This window comes from Lathyrus oleraceus, chromosome 4 (assembly GCF_024323335.1).
Source record: "Lathyrus oleraceus cultivar Zhongwan6 chromosome 4, CAAS_Psat_ZW6_1.0, whole genome shotgun sequence".
NCBI classification, from domain to species: Eukaryota; Viridiplantae; Streptophyta; class Magnoliopsida; order Fabales; family Fabaceae; genus Lathyrus; species Lathyrus oleraceus.
Genome location: NC_066582.1, coordinates 1312711 through 1330260, shown reverse-complemented (window position 1 = coordinate 1330260; position 17550 = coordinate 1312711). Strand labels below are relative to the sequence as shown.

The 17550-nt window shown below is 38.4% G+C and overlaps 1 non-coding gene across 1 annotated transcript; it reads right to left on the bottom strand.

Moving 5' to 3' along the window:
- Positions 1-17131: 17131 nt before the first annotated feature.
- LOC127077734 (small nucleolar RNA R71) lies at positions 17132-17238 on the bottom strand. The gene has a single exon (XR_007787511.1). It is a non-coding gene; the product is annotated as a small nucleolar RNA R71 (small nucleolar RNA).
- Positions 17239-17550: the final 312 nt, after the last annotated feature.

Sequence of the window (17550 nt, the reverse complement as noted above, 5' to 3'; positions counted from 1 at the left end):
GGGCCATGGAGAGGAAATGACATTCAACAGTGTTAGAGGAACGTGAATCTTATCCACATAGATTTGACACTTGTGGCATTTCTTCACAAACTTGTAAAAGCGTCTGCCATCCGGTTTTCATCTCGAGGGATATGATGGAACTTAACCTTTGTAAAGAAAGTTGAAATCCTCCTTGCATAATCTCTGTATGGTATCAAACCGGGTTGATTCATATCCCATTCACCTTTGATCTGACTCACAACCAAAGTTGAATCTCCATAGACGTCAACATACTTGATTCTAAGATCGATGGCCTCTTCAAGCCCCATAATGCAAGCTTCATACTCATCCATATTGTTCGTACACTTGAAAGTCAATCTAGTCGTAAATGGAAAATGAGTGCCTTGAGGAGTAATAATCACTGCCCCAATGCCATTACCATACTGATTAACAGTTCCATCAAATACCATGCCCCAACGGGAACCAGGTTCTGGCCCTTCTTCAAGCAATGGTTTATCACAATCTTTCATCTTTAAGTACAAGATCTCTTCATTAGGAAAATCATATTGTACTGACTGGTAATCTTCAATCGGTTGGTGAGCTAAGTGGTCAGCCAAGACACTACCTTTGATTGCTTTCTGAGATCGGTATTCAATATCATACTCGGATAACAACATCTGCCAATGAGAAATATTCCCAGTTAAAGCAGGCTTCTCAAAAATATACTTGATTGGATCCATTCTGGATATTAACCAAGTAGTATGATTCAACATATATTGGCGCAGACGCTTAGCAGCCCAAGCCAATGCATAACAAGTCTTTTCAAGCATAGAATACTGAGTCTCGCAGTCGGTGAATTTCTTACTGAGGTAGTAAATTGCATATTCTTTCTTTCCAGTTTCATCTTGCTGACCAAGAACACAACCCATACTTTCTTCAAGCACAGTCAAATACATGATCAATGGTCTTCCTTCAATAGGCGGAGATAGAATCATAGGCTCAAGCAGATACTCTTTGATACTGTCAAAAGCTTTCTGGCAATCTTTGATCCAATCACAAGACTGATCTTTCCGGAGAAGCTTGAATATAGGTGCACAAGTGGTGGTCATGTTCGATATAAATCTTGAGATATAATTCAAGCGGCCGAGAAAACCTCTGACTTGCTTATCTGTTTTGGGCGCAGGCATCTCTTGTATTTCTTTGACCTTGGTAGGATCAACTTCAATACCCTTCTCGCTGACAGTAAAGCCTAAAAACTTACCAGAACGAACACCAAAAGTACACTTTGGGATTCAAGTGAAGTTTTTACTTCCTCAAATGCTGGAATAACTTCAACAAATGTTCAACATGTTCTTCTTCATCGCCTAATTTAGCAATCATATCATCAACATAGACTTCAATCTCTTTATGCATTATATCATGAAAAAGAGTGGTCATATCTCTCTGGTAAGTTGCACCAGCATTCTTTAGACCGAAAGGCATCACTCTATAATAGAATGTTCCCCAAGGTGTAATGAATGTGGTCTTCTTCATATCCTCGGGTGCCATTTTGATCTGATTATAACAGGAAAATCCGTCCATAACTGAAAAGACGTAGAATTTAGTTGTATTGTCTACCAACATTCAATGTGTGGCAGAGGAAAATCATCTTTCGGACTATCTTTGTTCAAATCTCTATAATTGACACACATGCAGACTTTTCCATCCTTCTTCAGAACAGGCACGATATTAGCCACCCACTGCGGATACTCAGCGATAATAAGGAAATCGGCATCAATCTGCTTCTGCACTTCTTCTTTGATTTACTTCCATATCATGATGAATCATCCTCAACTTCTGCTTGACTGGCGGGAATTCTGGCTTGAACGGAAATCTATGCTCCACGATCTCAGAATCCAAACCAAGCATGTCTTGATAGGACTAGGAAAACACATCTGAATACTCTCAGGGAAGATCAATCAACCCCTTCTTAACCGCTGGACACAATTGGGACCCAATCTTGACTTCCTTCACATCATCTTCGGAACCCAAGTTGACTAACTCAATTTGCTCTTCGAACGACTGAATGGCTTTTTCCTCGTGCTTAAGTAGGCGAGACAATTCATCAGACACTTCTTCATCAGTCTCTTCCTCAGCCTCAAACATAGGGAAATCAAAGTTTGGAGAGGGAGTAGGATCATTGTATTCAATGGGTTTGGAAACCAACCTGCATAATGATTTGATATTTTGACTATAGAGAATTGAATTGTGACCAAATATTATGCAGACAGACAACTATTATTTATTTATGTTTTTTTTGTGGTTACCATTTTCAGAAAAGCAAAAAGTAAAAACAAAACATCATAGATGTGGATGAATAGAATTGTAGTTTTTTGATGATAATTGAGAAATGCCCAACAATGTTCACTTCTCCCTTAGGCATAGGAGAAGGATTTTTCTTAAAATAATGAAAAAACAAATTACTTAGAGCGATGGAAAATAATAGGAACATCAACATCAACCCAATTGTTGCAAGTCTTGCCATGCGTCACAAAGTTGGCGTAGTCTTCATCTTCATCGCCTTCGATCACAACAACTGAGTGTTGTTCATTACCATGTATGAACCCTCCGCTACGGAAACTCGGTTGCACTTCTTCAGCTTTAACATTATACGGCCCTTGCTGGAATCCCAACCTGGCTCGGTTCTTGTTCTCGGCGACCTCTACCATACGACCCCATTGATATGTGCTTCCTGCCTCAATAGCTCTCTGAGCATCCTAAAAGAAGACATGGGTGCCCCAGATTTCTTTTCTTCAGCAATAGATAAGGCATGGAACAGAGTTCCTACCTCTTCCTCAGCTTCCACATATGAAAAGGACGGAAAATGGCTTATCAACAACGCTTTATCTCCACCCATAATGACAAGCTTGCCATTCTTCACAAATTTCAACTTCTGGTGCAAAATGGATGTTACAGCCCCAACTTCATGGATCCATGGCCTTCTCAATAAATAGCTATAGGCCGTGTGGATATCCATTACTTGAAAAGTAATTTTAAAATCACTCGGACATATCTTCATTGGAAGGTCCACTTCACCAATGACGGTCTTGCGAGAACCATCAAAAGTTTTGACAATCACGCCACTATACCTCATCGGGGCGCCTTGATAGGATAACTTTGATAGAGTTATTTTAGGGAGTACATTCAAAGAAGAACCGGTATTAACCAACACATTTGACAATGCATCTTCCTTGCAGTTCATTGATATATGTAGTGCCAGATTGTGATTTATGCCTTCCTTAGGAAGTTCTTCATCACAAAAACTCAAGTTGTTGCAGGAAGTAATGTTAGCCACAATGTGGTCAAACTGATCCACAGTTACATCGTGCTCGACATAGGCTTGCTCCAACACTCTTTGCAATGCTTCTCTGTGTGCTTCAGAATTCATCAGCAGAGACAACACTGAAATCTTAGAAGGAGTTTGGAGCAACTGCTCCACCACATTAAACTCGCTCTTCTTAATTAATCTCAGTACCTCATCATCATCATTAGGCTTCAATTTGCTGGATTCACCAGACTGACACATTGGAGCACTAACTGGGACTACTGCAGGTACATCAACCTTCTTACCAACTGAAACATCTTCTACATCCTTTGGGAAAACGAGACCAAAAACATGATCGCTATGGGTCACTTTCGCAATATCTGCAATATTCACAACAGAATTGTTCGTAGGCAACAGAACCTGTTGACCATTCTCCCCCATTGTAGCAGTATACTGGTAAGGAACAACTATATCAGATGCATACGGGATGGGACCCGCTAACAGTATCACTAATGGCGATACCGATCTATTAGCGTTGTTATTGTTGCTGCTATCAAACTGAATCACCACCCGCTCCGGGGTTTCAAACACTAGAATAATCACTTGACATTATCTATATCCCTAGACTATTGAATTTGGATTACATTCTCATCCATCAACTTTTAGATATCTCTCTTGGCTATCAAACACCCACGGGGGTTTACACTGCAAATTGCACAACCGTCATGGTCGTGCTCATAATCACTGATGGTACACAAGGTCTTATGCATCTCCACCAAGGACCTACGGACACGTCGTACATCGAAGACCCGGAAATTTCCTAGACAACCATCCACCATATTGAGCAAGGAATTACCATGAATGGGCAACAAATTGGCTTTCACATTCGGCGCACGGTCCTCAAAGGACATCATCCCACTCTTCACAAGCTTATGTACCTCATACTTCAATGGGTAACAGTTCTCAATATCATGGCCGGGAGCTCCTTGATGAAAGGCACAATGGAGTTCAGGCTTATACCACCACAGAAGTGGCTCTGGAATTTGAGGTGGGTTCCTTGGCTGGAGTAAGTTCTTGAGAACCAAAGACGGGTAAAGTTCAGAATATGACATAGGAATGGGGTCAAAAGAGACCTTCTTTCTCTCGAAGTTTTGTTGTTGTGGATTATTGTTGTTGTTGTAGTTGTTGGTTCTTTGTTGCGGCTGTTGTTGGCGTTGTTGTTGAATTGGTACTGATTGATTGTTGGAATTGTTTTAAAATACTGGTATTACTGATGAAACTTGATGTTGATACTGGCGTTGTTGGAAATTCCTTCTTACATGAGGCCTCATCTGCCTCCCTACGGACACTGCATTAGGTTCTCCTTCCTTCTTTCTGGCAAAACCACTTACGTACTTTCTACTAGATGACACCTCTTCCTTAGACAAACGTCCGTCTCGGACTCCTTCTTCTAACCTCATCCCCATGTTTACCATTTCGATAAAGTCACTGGGGGCACTGGCAATCATGCATTCGTAATAAAACGAACTCAGGGTCTTCAGGAAAATCTTGGTCATCTCCTTTTCTTCTAACGGAGGATTAATCTAAGCGGCAAGCTCTCTCCACCTCTGGGCATACTCTTTGAATGTCTCTTTGTCCTTCTGAGACATAGACCTCAACTGGTCTTTATCAGGCGCCATATCCACATTGCACTTATATTGCTTCATAAAAGCTTCACCCAAATTGTTGAACGTGCAAATACTTGCACTGTCTAGCCCCATGTACCATCTCAAAGCGGCACCAGTCAGACTATCTTAGAAGTAGTGAATTAATAACTGATCATTATCAATTTACATTGAACTTTTCCTGGCATACATGATAAGGTGGCTAAGTGGAGAGGTATTTCCTTTATACTTTTCAAAGTCAGGAACTTTGAACTTCATCAGGATCTTAACGTTTGGTACCAAGCAGAGTTCAGCAGCACTCTTACCGAACATATCTTTTCCTCTTAATGTCTTCAATTCCTTTCGCAACTCAAGGAACTGATCCTTCATCTCATCCATCTTCTCATAAACATCAGGGGCCTCAGACGACTCAAAATTGTAGATGGTGTCCTCAACACGAGGCAGACTATGAACAACCGGAGGCGGCACAGACATGACCGGGCTAGATGTCGGCATAGAAGAAAATGTGGGTGCAAACCCTTCAGGCATAAAATTTGGTGGCATTCCCCAGGGGAATCCAGCTGGCATAGATGGACCAGGTTGAGTAGCAACGACAAGCACAATTGAGACAACAACCTCTGAGATAACAGTCCTTTGAGGAGGAGGAGTTACATGAGTTGGAGAAGACTGGTTCTGAGCATCTAGAGCAAACTCCATCATAGTAGTCAGACGGGAATCTCATCCTTCAGTTCTCGGTTCTCTTGCTCTAAGTGCTCCATGATTCTTGGTTGATTGGCGTGAGCGTTGTATCGGTGAGTCAACTTGGCTGAAGCACTGAAGAATAACCGATAAGACATCTGGCAGAAGAAAACCTGTTTATGCACATGATGCATGAAATGCAATGTTTTTTTATTGTTTTTATGTTTCAAGGAACATACTATTTTATTTGCAAATATATAATAATAATAATTTGATTGACCATAAAAATTTCCTTTATTCATAAAATTTGGGAGGATTACACTGAGTACAATTTCAGAAACCATAATACAAATGCAAGAAAAAAGGAAACTAATCATCCTAAGGATCCGTTAACAACAGTGTCAGATGATCTGGCTGCTGGCACGTACTTCCTTCGGATGCCTCGAACTCGGACTCAAAAGATGTCTTCATCTGAGCCTTCTCAAGGACAAGCTGATCAACAATCTTCTTCCAAGCACTGGAAGGCTGAGGCATACTAGAGGAAGATGGACCCTCTGGATCTCTTTGTATCTTCATTGCTCGGTCTTCAAGAAGTTCAACAAGTGCATCCTTGTCTTTTGACTCAAGCTGCAACTCCTCATGCTTTCGGCTCAAAGCATGGAACCGATCTTCCCACATATCCTTCTCTTGATTCATCTTGGTGAGTACGTCTTCCAACTCCTCTACATCTTGGTTAGGGAGAGTTAATGGCTCAACCGCAACCATAGACATAGGTCTCTCACAAGCATATGACATCTTTAATTCCAAAGCTCTTTTCTTCACCCAAAGAGTGTAAGCTTCCAAAGCTACATAGTTGCACAGACCAAACTCGAATCTTCCTTTACTATGCACATTATGCCAAGCATAAATCATCTGTTACTTCAAATGTTGGGGATTTTTACCCTCTTGATAGAAAAGACCTTCTAACTGGGTGTTATTAGGTTTATCTCTCAAGGGGAACCCAAGTTGACGACGAGTCAAAGCAGGGTTGTAGTTGATTCCTCCTTGTGTACCAATGAGAGGCACATTAGAGAATTCACCACAATTATTAATAATATCCATAATACTCAATGCAGAATCATACCAAACAATATCATCATTAGTGAGAGACATAAGTCTTTGAGACCACCTTAGACATTGTTTGTTCTCCAAGAAAGCAGACATCTGAGGCAAGTACGAAATAAACCACTTGTACAGAAGAGGAACACGACACACAATAGTACCACCACCTTTAGAATTCCTCAAACGCAAAGAGAAAGTACACATCACCCAACAGAGTAGGCATGGGATTTCCAATCAAGAAGATTCTAATGGCGTTAACATCAACAAAACCGTCAATGTTAGGGAACAAATCCAAGCCATAGATGAGCAACACAAAGATAGATTCAAAAGCATCCACACTACCGGCTTGAGCAAAAATAGTAGCTTTCCCTATGAGAAACTCAGAAGTCAACCCAAACATTCCTCCTTTCTTCACCCACTGAGCCTTAATCTCAGATATCCCCAAGAGATGGGTATACTCCTCTAACGTAGGCATAAGCTGATAATCGGAAAAAGTGAAGCAACGGTAGAGAGGGTCATAAAACTGAACATAAACACTCAAGATTCCTTCAACTACATCAGCAAATAACACAGACAAAAGCTTCCCATGGCTTTTCTTGAAGTCCAAAGGATCTAATACAAAGGATGATAACTACCTTAGTTCTTTCAAATCCGGACATCTAAAACTGTACTTCTTAGTGTTCCGTCATCCATAATCCATGGTCTGAAAATATTTGCAAATAAAACCTCAGTTCCTTGAAGTCACTTTCGTGTGATGAATGTCATGATGTGCGTGAATGCATGAATGCAACAATCACAGATAAGGGATCATACACAAGGCAAACAAACAAAGGTCAATGGATGAATAAAGTCATTGTCAAGATCAATCATCCATTTTGGTGGATTATGGTTTTCACCTTATCAACATCCAAGTTCCATTGATATTGACAAGACTTGATTGGATCAACTAAGAATCAAAGGTTTTTTGTGAGTCACAAGCATGGAGTCAGGTTAAGAACCGTCCCAAAGGAGTGTACTAAGGATAAAAACTTGTAAATCATGTTCTAAAAAGTTCCCAGAGTCTTAATTCCATCTATCAGATATTACAGGTTAGGATGATTAACTCATCAACCCATAATATTCTCAAGAGAAACTCATCTGAGTGTAGTATCACGTAATAACTGTTATCAAGTCTACACCTGAACAATCTCCGCACTACGTCCTAAATAGGCCAAGTTAGGTAAAATGTTCTACGGTCCTCAGCTTCTCGGGCCCCAAATCAGAGAAAGTAATGTCTATCCACAAATAACTTGTGTGACATCAGTAACTCTAAAAGGGTCTCCACTGAGTAGATGGATCTCAAGCTAACTTGTTAAGGACTACTCCACGCAAGCCGAACATGACTATACCATCCTCCTATCTTAATTGCACTTAAGTTCGGGTTAGAAATTATCTCACCACTCAGAGATCACCAAGCACAACAAGTAGATTGTATCACACAAACAAATATACAAACATCAAATATGCAAATATATACACACATAAAAAAGTAGGCTAAACCCACTGAGGACTACTCCCCAACAGAGTCGCCACTTGATTTCTGTAGCGATAAATTCATGACCATTAAGTTATGATAAACTTAATGTCAATAAGACAAGATTCTCCACCGCGCTTTTATTGTTTCCAAAGGAAAAGGGAAAAGTACGAACAAAACCCAAAGATAAGAATTTTCAAATCAAAACTAATAAAATGCCAGAGATTACAGGTAAGGGGGTTGGTTATACAGACGGAAGGTGTTAGCACCCAAAGTGTCCTAGGTACTCCTAGGGAGCCCTTTTTTTATGTATGTATGTGTTTTCGTATAAAATGATGTTTGAAAAAAAAATAGAGTGTGGAGATGAGAAAATGCCAGAGATTCAGGTAAGGGGGTTGATTATATTTTTGTGTTTGACAAGATCTTCGGACTCGTGCCTACGTACCAACATAAAAATGAGCGATCAAAACCTCGTAGTTCGTGGTAACAATTTCAAAATGAGTGGATTGTTTTTAATCAAAAGTTAAATTTAAAAGAGGCATAAAAGGCCCAAAAGAGTTTGAATGAGTGTTAGTTCTTTTTGTCTTTTGAAATTTTAAGTCAATATGATTAGATTCATTTACAGGTTTGATTTAAGAAAAGAGTTTAAAAGTCCATTGGCATAAGGCCAAAGTTTCTAATTTTTGCAATAAAGTATAAGTTTGACATAGCAAGCAAAGAAGGTTTTTAAAAAGGGGGAGAGATTTGAAATTTAAGAAGTGGGAGGAGATGAAGAGACTAATCTTAAGCATAAAATTAAAAGTTAATAGTTGAAAAGTTCTGACCAATGGGATGCAATCCAACAGACAAGAATGTCATATAGAAAACCCATTTTCCCTTTGGACCTTGAATCAAGCAATAATCAGCAATCAAATAGCAATATCAAGAGAAAAGCATCAAATAAAGATGGCCACATCGAAGTAAGCAACTTCACAAACTTCTTCTTGATCTTCCCATATATCAGATGACATACTCCTTGATTGGCTCAGAATAAAGCATTAGACACAGGCTCAAAGTAACAATTGCATCAAAACCATGTAACAAATGAACTCAAGTGAATCCAAATACTTGCATCAGACGAAATCTTAGATCATGATAACTTGATCTCAGAAATGTTGACATTGGCCATGTCCTTTTGCATAGGGGATGTTGCCTAATTCTAAGTCCAAAAGCTCAAATCAAATCCAACAGTCCACACAAACATTTTTTAGGGTTTTTGTTGTTTATTAAGTATTTTAAGGTCCTAAGACCACAAACACAAACAAGGTACACAAACAAATATATACAATTATAATATATGGCTCAAATGAGCAAAGTGGAAATGGCATAAACATAAACAAGTTAAATGATATGTAAATGGAAAATGAAATGGTAAATGACTTGAATTTAAATGACATAAGGTAAACGACTTGAAATTAAAAGCAATAAAAATAAAAGTTAATCCAATGTTAGTTGATTAGATGTTAGTGGTGTTTTGCTTTTCAATTGATTAAGTCATTCTTTGTAGAACACTCAACCCTATATTCATAAGCATGGATCCTTGAACCAAGACATCTTCCAAAGGAAGGAAAAAGGTCAAGTTTCCATACAATACCATGAAAATGGGAGACTTACAATCTCACTTACTAGAATGATATGCCTTTAGGGTCAAAATTTAACTCTATGTTAAGCAATCGTAATTGGACTTATGTAGAAGTCTCAACTATCTGAGGTCGGGCAATAGAAATTTAGGTTCTAATGCATGTTAGAGATATGGTATTATGAACCATACTCCTGAAACATACCACACTCAAAAAGAAAAATGATCAAAGGATGGATCTAATCTCATCCATACTTGTATTGGATCATCTAACATAAAGTTATTGATGAACCAATTAGCCTTATGATATTGAGACGTCATTGGTCAATGGAAGGGATGAGAAAGAATGGGATTAAAGACGAAAAGGGAGGGGAGATGAGACAAACACAAATTGGTCATGGGAGGAATTTTATCAAATTAAAATCATCCATTCATTTTGGGAGATGAAATGTATATTTCATCAATCCCCTAAATCCAATTATTTTAACTTAACAAAAGTCAAATCACCTTGGCCAAGGCCCAAACACATAGTCAAACATCACAAGTCAACAAAATTGGCTCAACAGAATTTATATACAATTAATCAATTAAAAATAAAATTAAAATGAATTAAATTTAAATTAAAATTGGTCAAAACCTAAAACCTCTTGAAAACACCAAATAAATGGCCAAGAGATTTATCCTAGGTTAATGAAGGTCAAAGGACCTTGAACAAAATTTTTCATATTTTTTGAAAAGTCAGAAGTAATTTTAAACAATTAAAAATATGCACAAAAGTAATTAAATCATGAAAAATATCAATATTAATCCAAAAAATATTTTTAATTCAGAAAATGAAAGAGGAAAATATTTGAATTTTTTTGGTGAAAGTCCCATTTTTTGGATTAAAAATGAAATTAATATGAATTAATCAAAATAAAAGGATTAAATGAAAAATTAGAAAATGATATATAAATCAAAAGAAAAATAAGGACCATCAGATCTCCCTCTTTAATTGAGGTGGCAGATCTGATGGCCACGTGCGCGTTTTCCTCCAATGCCTCAGTCAACTGTGCGATACACGTGGTAATCAATTTGGACGTGTGAGATTAGATCCTGAGACTCAGATCAGATGGTTCTGGACAAGCCAGCACACCACCGGGGTCATCTTCTCCGGTGAGTACCACCGGTCTGGTTCAAGCTCAACTCAAAGGAAAATGAAATATGGATACACTAATTTGAAGGGAAAATGCTCAGGAGCACGAATCTGACCTCAATTTTCTCCAATTCCAAGTATATAAAAAGATACAGGGATTTGAATTTTGAGGATCATGAACTGAGTTGCTTCGATTTGATCTTAAAGCAACTTAATCTTCTTGCCTACATTGATAGAACTTCAGACAACTAAAAATCAACAAGAATGGTGAAGAATTGAGGGAGAATCAAAGAGATGAGAATTCTGAAAATTCACCTTCAATGGAGCTTCAGATTGGCTCGATCTTGCTTTCAATTATGCTTGGCCTTGCTTCAGATGCTTGTTAGAAGTGAAATGGATCAAGGAAAGGGGTGGACTCTTGGAGTTTCAATCTCAAAATAGTTGGAGATTTGAAACTCGATTTTCAAAGAAAATCTTTAAGTTTATCCTTTAATGGTAAGGGTTTGGGGTTGCTGATTCAAAGCTTGGGCATGAGGTCCTTAATTCTGAGCAATGAGGGTCTTATTTATAGGCCATGCGATTGATTTCCACACACTTCCATTTTGGGCAAAATTTGAAAATTCTTTTTGCATGCTTGCGTGGGCATGTGATAGGCCCATTAAGTGATATAATTAGGTCCAAAATTTCATGTAAACCATGCGGAAATCATGTTGTCAAGCCATGCAATCGTGTATGAAAAGTGGAAGTGGAAATCATCCAAATGGTCCTTCAACTTGCACCCATGTGCAAGTCCTTCATACTTTGGCCAAATGAGATGATATTAGACTTTTTGGAAAGGTGTGATCAAGGGTAACAACTTACATGTTAAACACTTTTTCATTTGAAGCTTGGATCATGATGAATTTTGAGGTGGAAGTTTAGGAAATCAAACATATTTGAAAATTTCCAAAGGACCAAGCCATATGTTCACTTCTTCCACCTTGAATAACGTTTTCTATGGTCTTCAAATGAGAAACATTTCTTCATAAAAGTTGTATCTCTTTCAAACCTCTTCAATTTGGTCACAAATTTTACCTCATTTGGTTTTGGCATGAAGGAGTTATGCATTTTAGAGGTTGAGGAAAATTACTTGTTCAATGGTATTGGTCCAAAATGACCTATAATGTTTCCTCTTGGCACATGCATTTTCATGTTGAATTTGAACTTCCTCCAAAGATAAAAGTTGAACTAGACATATTGAATGTGATCATGCAATTTTAATGGATTTCATCGCATAAAAATTGAGTAAGTTATGGTCTTGGGAAGTTGACCTCCAAACTAGGGTTTAGACAAAATGACCTATAATATTTCACCATAAAAAATGACTTTCCAAGAAAAAATATATCTTTACTTAAACATGAAAGTTGTTTGTAGTGTCATTTAGAGTAACTTTTATCTTGGAATAATTTTCATATGACAAATATTGTAGGAGATAGGGTCTAGGAAACCCTAGTTTTGACCAATTGACTTTCTCTAGTCAACCACCATGAACCAACTTGCTAGCTTGACATCCTCTTAAGTTTTGGGACTCATGGAGGATCATATATGTGTAGGAGGATGTAATATAAAGTATCCCTTGAAATATTTTAGATCAATTGTTGAAGAAACTTGTTGAAGAAGTCACAAAAGATACCCAGATGAATTAGGGCTTCCAAGGCAAACAAACTTCAAACTCTTGATAGTACCATACAATAGACACTTAAACTAGGCAAGCCCAAAAGATGACTTCCCTTTTTCTCACATTGATATGTTGGTTGATAATACCATACAATTCTCTGTCTTCTCACTTATGGATGGTTTCTCTATATATAATCAAATAAAGATTTATCCCGAAGAATTGGACAAAACCAATTTCATCACCCCGTGAGGCATATTTTGTTATAAGGTAATGCATTTCGGTCTAAAGAATGCAGGGGGAACATATCAAGAGCCATGGTGACTCTCTTTCATGACATGATTCATAAATAGATCAAAGTCTACATGGACGATATGATTTCTAAATCCCAGACCGAGGATGAGAACTTTACTCACTTAACAAAGTTGTTTACACGACTGAGGAAGTAGAAACTACAAATGAACTTGGCAAAGTATAACTTTGGGGTCAGATCTAGTAAGCTACTTGGATTCATTGTCAGCTAGTGGGGAATTGAGGTCGGTCCCGACAAAGTTAGAGTTATTCAAAACATGCCATCTCCTAGAACAAAAAAAGATGTTAGTGGTTTTTGGGAAGACTGAACTACATTTCCATATTCATCTCACATCTAACGGCAACCTACAAACCGATATTCAAGTTGTTAAGGAAACACCAAGTGATCGAGTGCAACGGCGATTGCCAAGGGGAATTTGATAAAATCAAACAATAATTACAAGAGCCACCGATCCTCATACCACCGGTTCCAGGAAGGCCACTCATAATGTACTTAACATTGCTCGATGAATCTATGAGGTGTGTGTTGGGCCAACATGATGAAACAGGAAAAAAAAGAGCATGCCATCTATTACCTGAGCAAGAAGTTTACTGATTGTGAGATGAGAAACTCCTTATTGGAAAAAACTTGTTGTGTTCTAGCATGATCCTCTCGACGCCTGAGATAGTACATGGTGTGTCATACCACCCTGTTGATATCTAAAATGGATCCACCAAATATATTTTTGAGAAGCCAAATGTGACTGGAAGAATAGCCCGATGGCAGATGTTACTATTTGAGTACGACATCCACTATGTCACTCAAAAGGTTATCAAAGGAAGTGTGCTAGCATACCATCTTGCTCATAATCCAATAGGAAATTATCAATCTATGCAATTTAATTTTCCTAATGAAGACATTATGGCTCTAAAAGATGACGGCAAAGGCCCATAATAGGGGCTCGTTGGACTCTTGTGTTGGATGGCGCTTCAAACGCCTTAGGCCATGGAATTGGGGAAGTATTGACATCTCCAAAGATTTTTACCTACCTTTCATGGCAAGGCTATGCTTCAAATGCACTAACAATATAATTGAGTATGAAGCATGCATCATGGGTATAAAGGTCGCTATTGATCTAAGAATCAAGATGTTGGAAGTGTATGAAGACTTTGCTCTCGTCATTAATCAGATACAAGGAGAATGGGAAACTTGTCATCCCAAATTGATCACGTATCGTACTCATGGTTTGCAATTGATGACTCATTTTGAGTAAATCACCTTCCATCACATTCCCAGAGAAGAGAATCAACTAGATGACGCCTTGGCTACGTTATCATCCATGTACAAGGTTCCTTAGGCTAATAAAGGATTGTCCATAACAATCAATCACTTTAACAAGCCCGCATTCTACTCATCAATGCATATCGAACCAGATGGAAAACCCTAGTTCCATGACATTAAATACTTCCTTCAGACACGAGAGTATCCAGCATGGGCATCCAACAAGGGTCGAAAAACTTTATGAAAACTGGCTACCAAGTTTTTTCTCAACGCTGATGTACTCTAAAAAAGAAGCTACAATATGGTTTTGCTCAGATGTGTGGATAGACACGAGGCATACCTAATCATAAGTGAAATTCATGAAGGAACTTTTGCGACACATGTCAATGGGCATGCCATGGCCAAGAAAATCCTGTGAGTTGGCTATTAGTGGTTGACCAGGGATTCTGATTATTTCAATTACGTCAAAAATGCCATATATGCCAAATTTATGCTGCCAAGATACATGTGCCACAAACCCCTTTGTACATTCTGACATCACCATGGCCTTTGTTCATGTGGGGAATAGACATGATAGGACTCATTGAGCCACAAACTTCAAACGGTCAATGCTTTATCCTAGTTGTAAAAGATTACTTTACTAAATGGATGGAAGCTGATGACACTGAATTTCACCGTATTTTCGACTCCGATTTCGCATGCATTTTAGTGGTTTTATTGTTATTTTGTTATGTTATTACTATATTTCTCTTTTTTTTTCAGGTTTTCAGTCTAATCAGAGCCCCGGTTGAGAAAAGGAGTGAAAATGAGCTAAAAAGACTAAAATTCAGCATTTTGCACTTGTGGCTCCCACTGTGGCTGGCGCCATATGTCCAGCCATGACGTGTCACAACTCAACTTCCCTCAACTGCCACGTTCCCCACTATCTCCACTTGGGCGCCACAACTTGCCCTTGTGGAGGGCGCCACAAGAAGAAAACGTTTCCCTCCCAATTTCAAACTGAAGGGCATCCTTGTCATTTCCATTATTTTCCTTGTCTATAAATACATACTCGTTTTCATTTGTTTAATCATCCAAACTTAGAGCAGATCCAAACTTAGAGCAAACTTAGTTTCACTTAGGCATATATTCAGTATTTTAAAAGTGGTAATCACTTCGCATTGGGGTGTTACCATAATTGTGTAATCAAGTCTGTGATCGAGTCTGTAATCGAGTTTGGAGCACTTTGGAAGGAAGTTAATCCTGCCGCCATTTTCATTTCCGCTTCGCATTTTATTCAACCCTCCGTTTGGAGCAGGTTTTTATTACTTTGCCTCTATCTATTTTATTTTCCCGCACTGTCTTTACTTTATTTATTTCCCCGCAATGTCTTTACTTTATTTATTTCCCGCACTGTCTTTACTTTATTTATTTCCCGCACTCGCACTACTTTCATTTATTTCCCGCACTCGCACTACTTTCATTTATTTTACGCACTCGCACTACTTTTATTTACTTTCCGCACTCTCACTACTTTTATTTAAATTTACGCACTTGCACTACTTTTATTTAAATTAAAATGCACCTTTACTTTACCATGTCTAACTAAATCTATAAAGGTTATAATGTAAGGACCGTAATTGAACCGATAATCCGTATAATTGTTCGTAGAAACACTTAAGGGCTATTTTGACTTTCAACTTAAGTTCTCCTGCACTTAATTTCCGCTGGGTAAGATCGAAAGTCGTCCAACGTCTTTTTAAACTTAGTTGTTTTAAACAATTTCAAATACAGCGAAAGCGCTTTGTTTAGTTCATTAGGAGTTTTTAACTTAAGAAGAAAAGTGGTTTTTAAAACTATTTTCGGACGCGTTTATAAGTTTAGAGTCCGGTTCGTGAGAACCTCTTTCGGTTAAGAATTCCAGATTAAAATACTTTTCAACTTAGTCAAGATACTATATTTCTTAAAAATAGGTTTACTACTCTAACGCAATGCGCGCCTTTTTATAAGTGACAATAAGAGGGTTTGATTAGGGAGTACAACTCAGTTTTGAATATGCGAAAGCGACAGTTCCTGTTAAATTGGTTCTTCTCAAAGTAGGAAACACTGCCCATAAGTAGTTCTATTAGCAAGTACTTGGATTATTAATTGATTATGTGAATTACATTCGAGCCTGTCTTTATTAATTTAATTTAGTTTAATACTTTACTCTTCACTGCACACCCTAAAAACCCCTATTTTGATTACCTTAGATAAACACCATAACAATAGATAACGATAGATTGACACTTGGTCTCTGTGGATTCGACAATCTTTTATATTACTCTGATGCGTTCGTATACTTGCAAAAATCACGCATCAAAATTTTGGCGTCGTTTCCGGGGATCAATTTCGTCAAATTTCGTTCCCTGTTGTTATATCGTTTAGACTTAGGTTATTACCCACCGGTCAATGCGAAGAACTCGCAGCACCAGAAGCTTAGTATACCCTCTGGTGGAACCTGAACGTTACGCTCGCGCACATTTATTTTTCCATAGAATTAGGAGAGCTATGGCCGAAGATCAAAACCAAAGACCTCTTAAGGATTTAGCCCAACCATCCAACGAAGAACCTAGTTCTAGTATAGTAAACAAACCATCCCAGCTAATAATTTTGAACTTAAACCCTCCCTGTTGCAACTAGTGCAACAGAGACAATTCGCAGGTCTCGCTACTGAGAACCCAAACCAACATTTAAAAATATTTCTCCAATTAGCAGACACGTTTAAAACCAATGGAGCTTCTCCTGAGGCAATCCGTTTAAGATTATTCCCTTTTTCCCTCAGAGATAAAGCCTTATCATGGTTAGATTCCCTTCCACCCAATTCCATTACGACTTGGGATAACCTTAGAAGAGTATTCCTTGCTAGATACTTTCCCCCACGTAAGACCGTCGTTCTTCGAAACCATATAACTAGATTTACCCAGAACCAAGGAGAATCGTTGTTCGAAGCTTAGGAGAGATACAAAGAGTTGTTAAGAGCATGCCCACATCATGGTTTAGAAAATTGGTTAATCATTCAGACCTTCTATAATGGACTTCACTATAACACTAAGATGACCATCGACGCTGCCGTAGGCGGTGCGCTGATGAACAAACCTTACCCTGAAGTTAGTGCCCTCATCGAAGATATGGCCCAAAACCATCAATCATGGGGAGTCGAACGAGTGACAGTTGAGAAGAAGGAAGCCCAAGGAGGAGTACATGAACTAAGCTTTATAGACATGATGCAAGCCAAAATGGACGCATTAGCCCTCAAGGTCGAGCATATGTGCATAACCCCGAATACTGAGCTGCAGTTTCGTCGGATTGT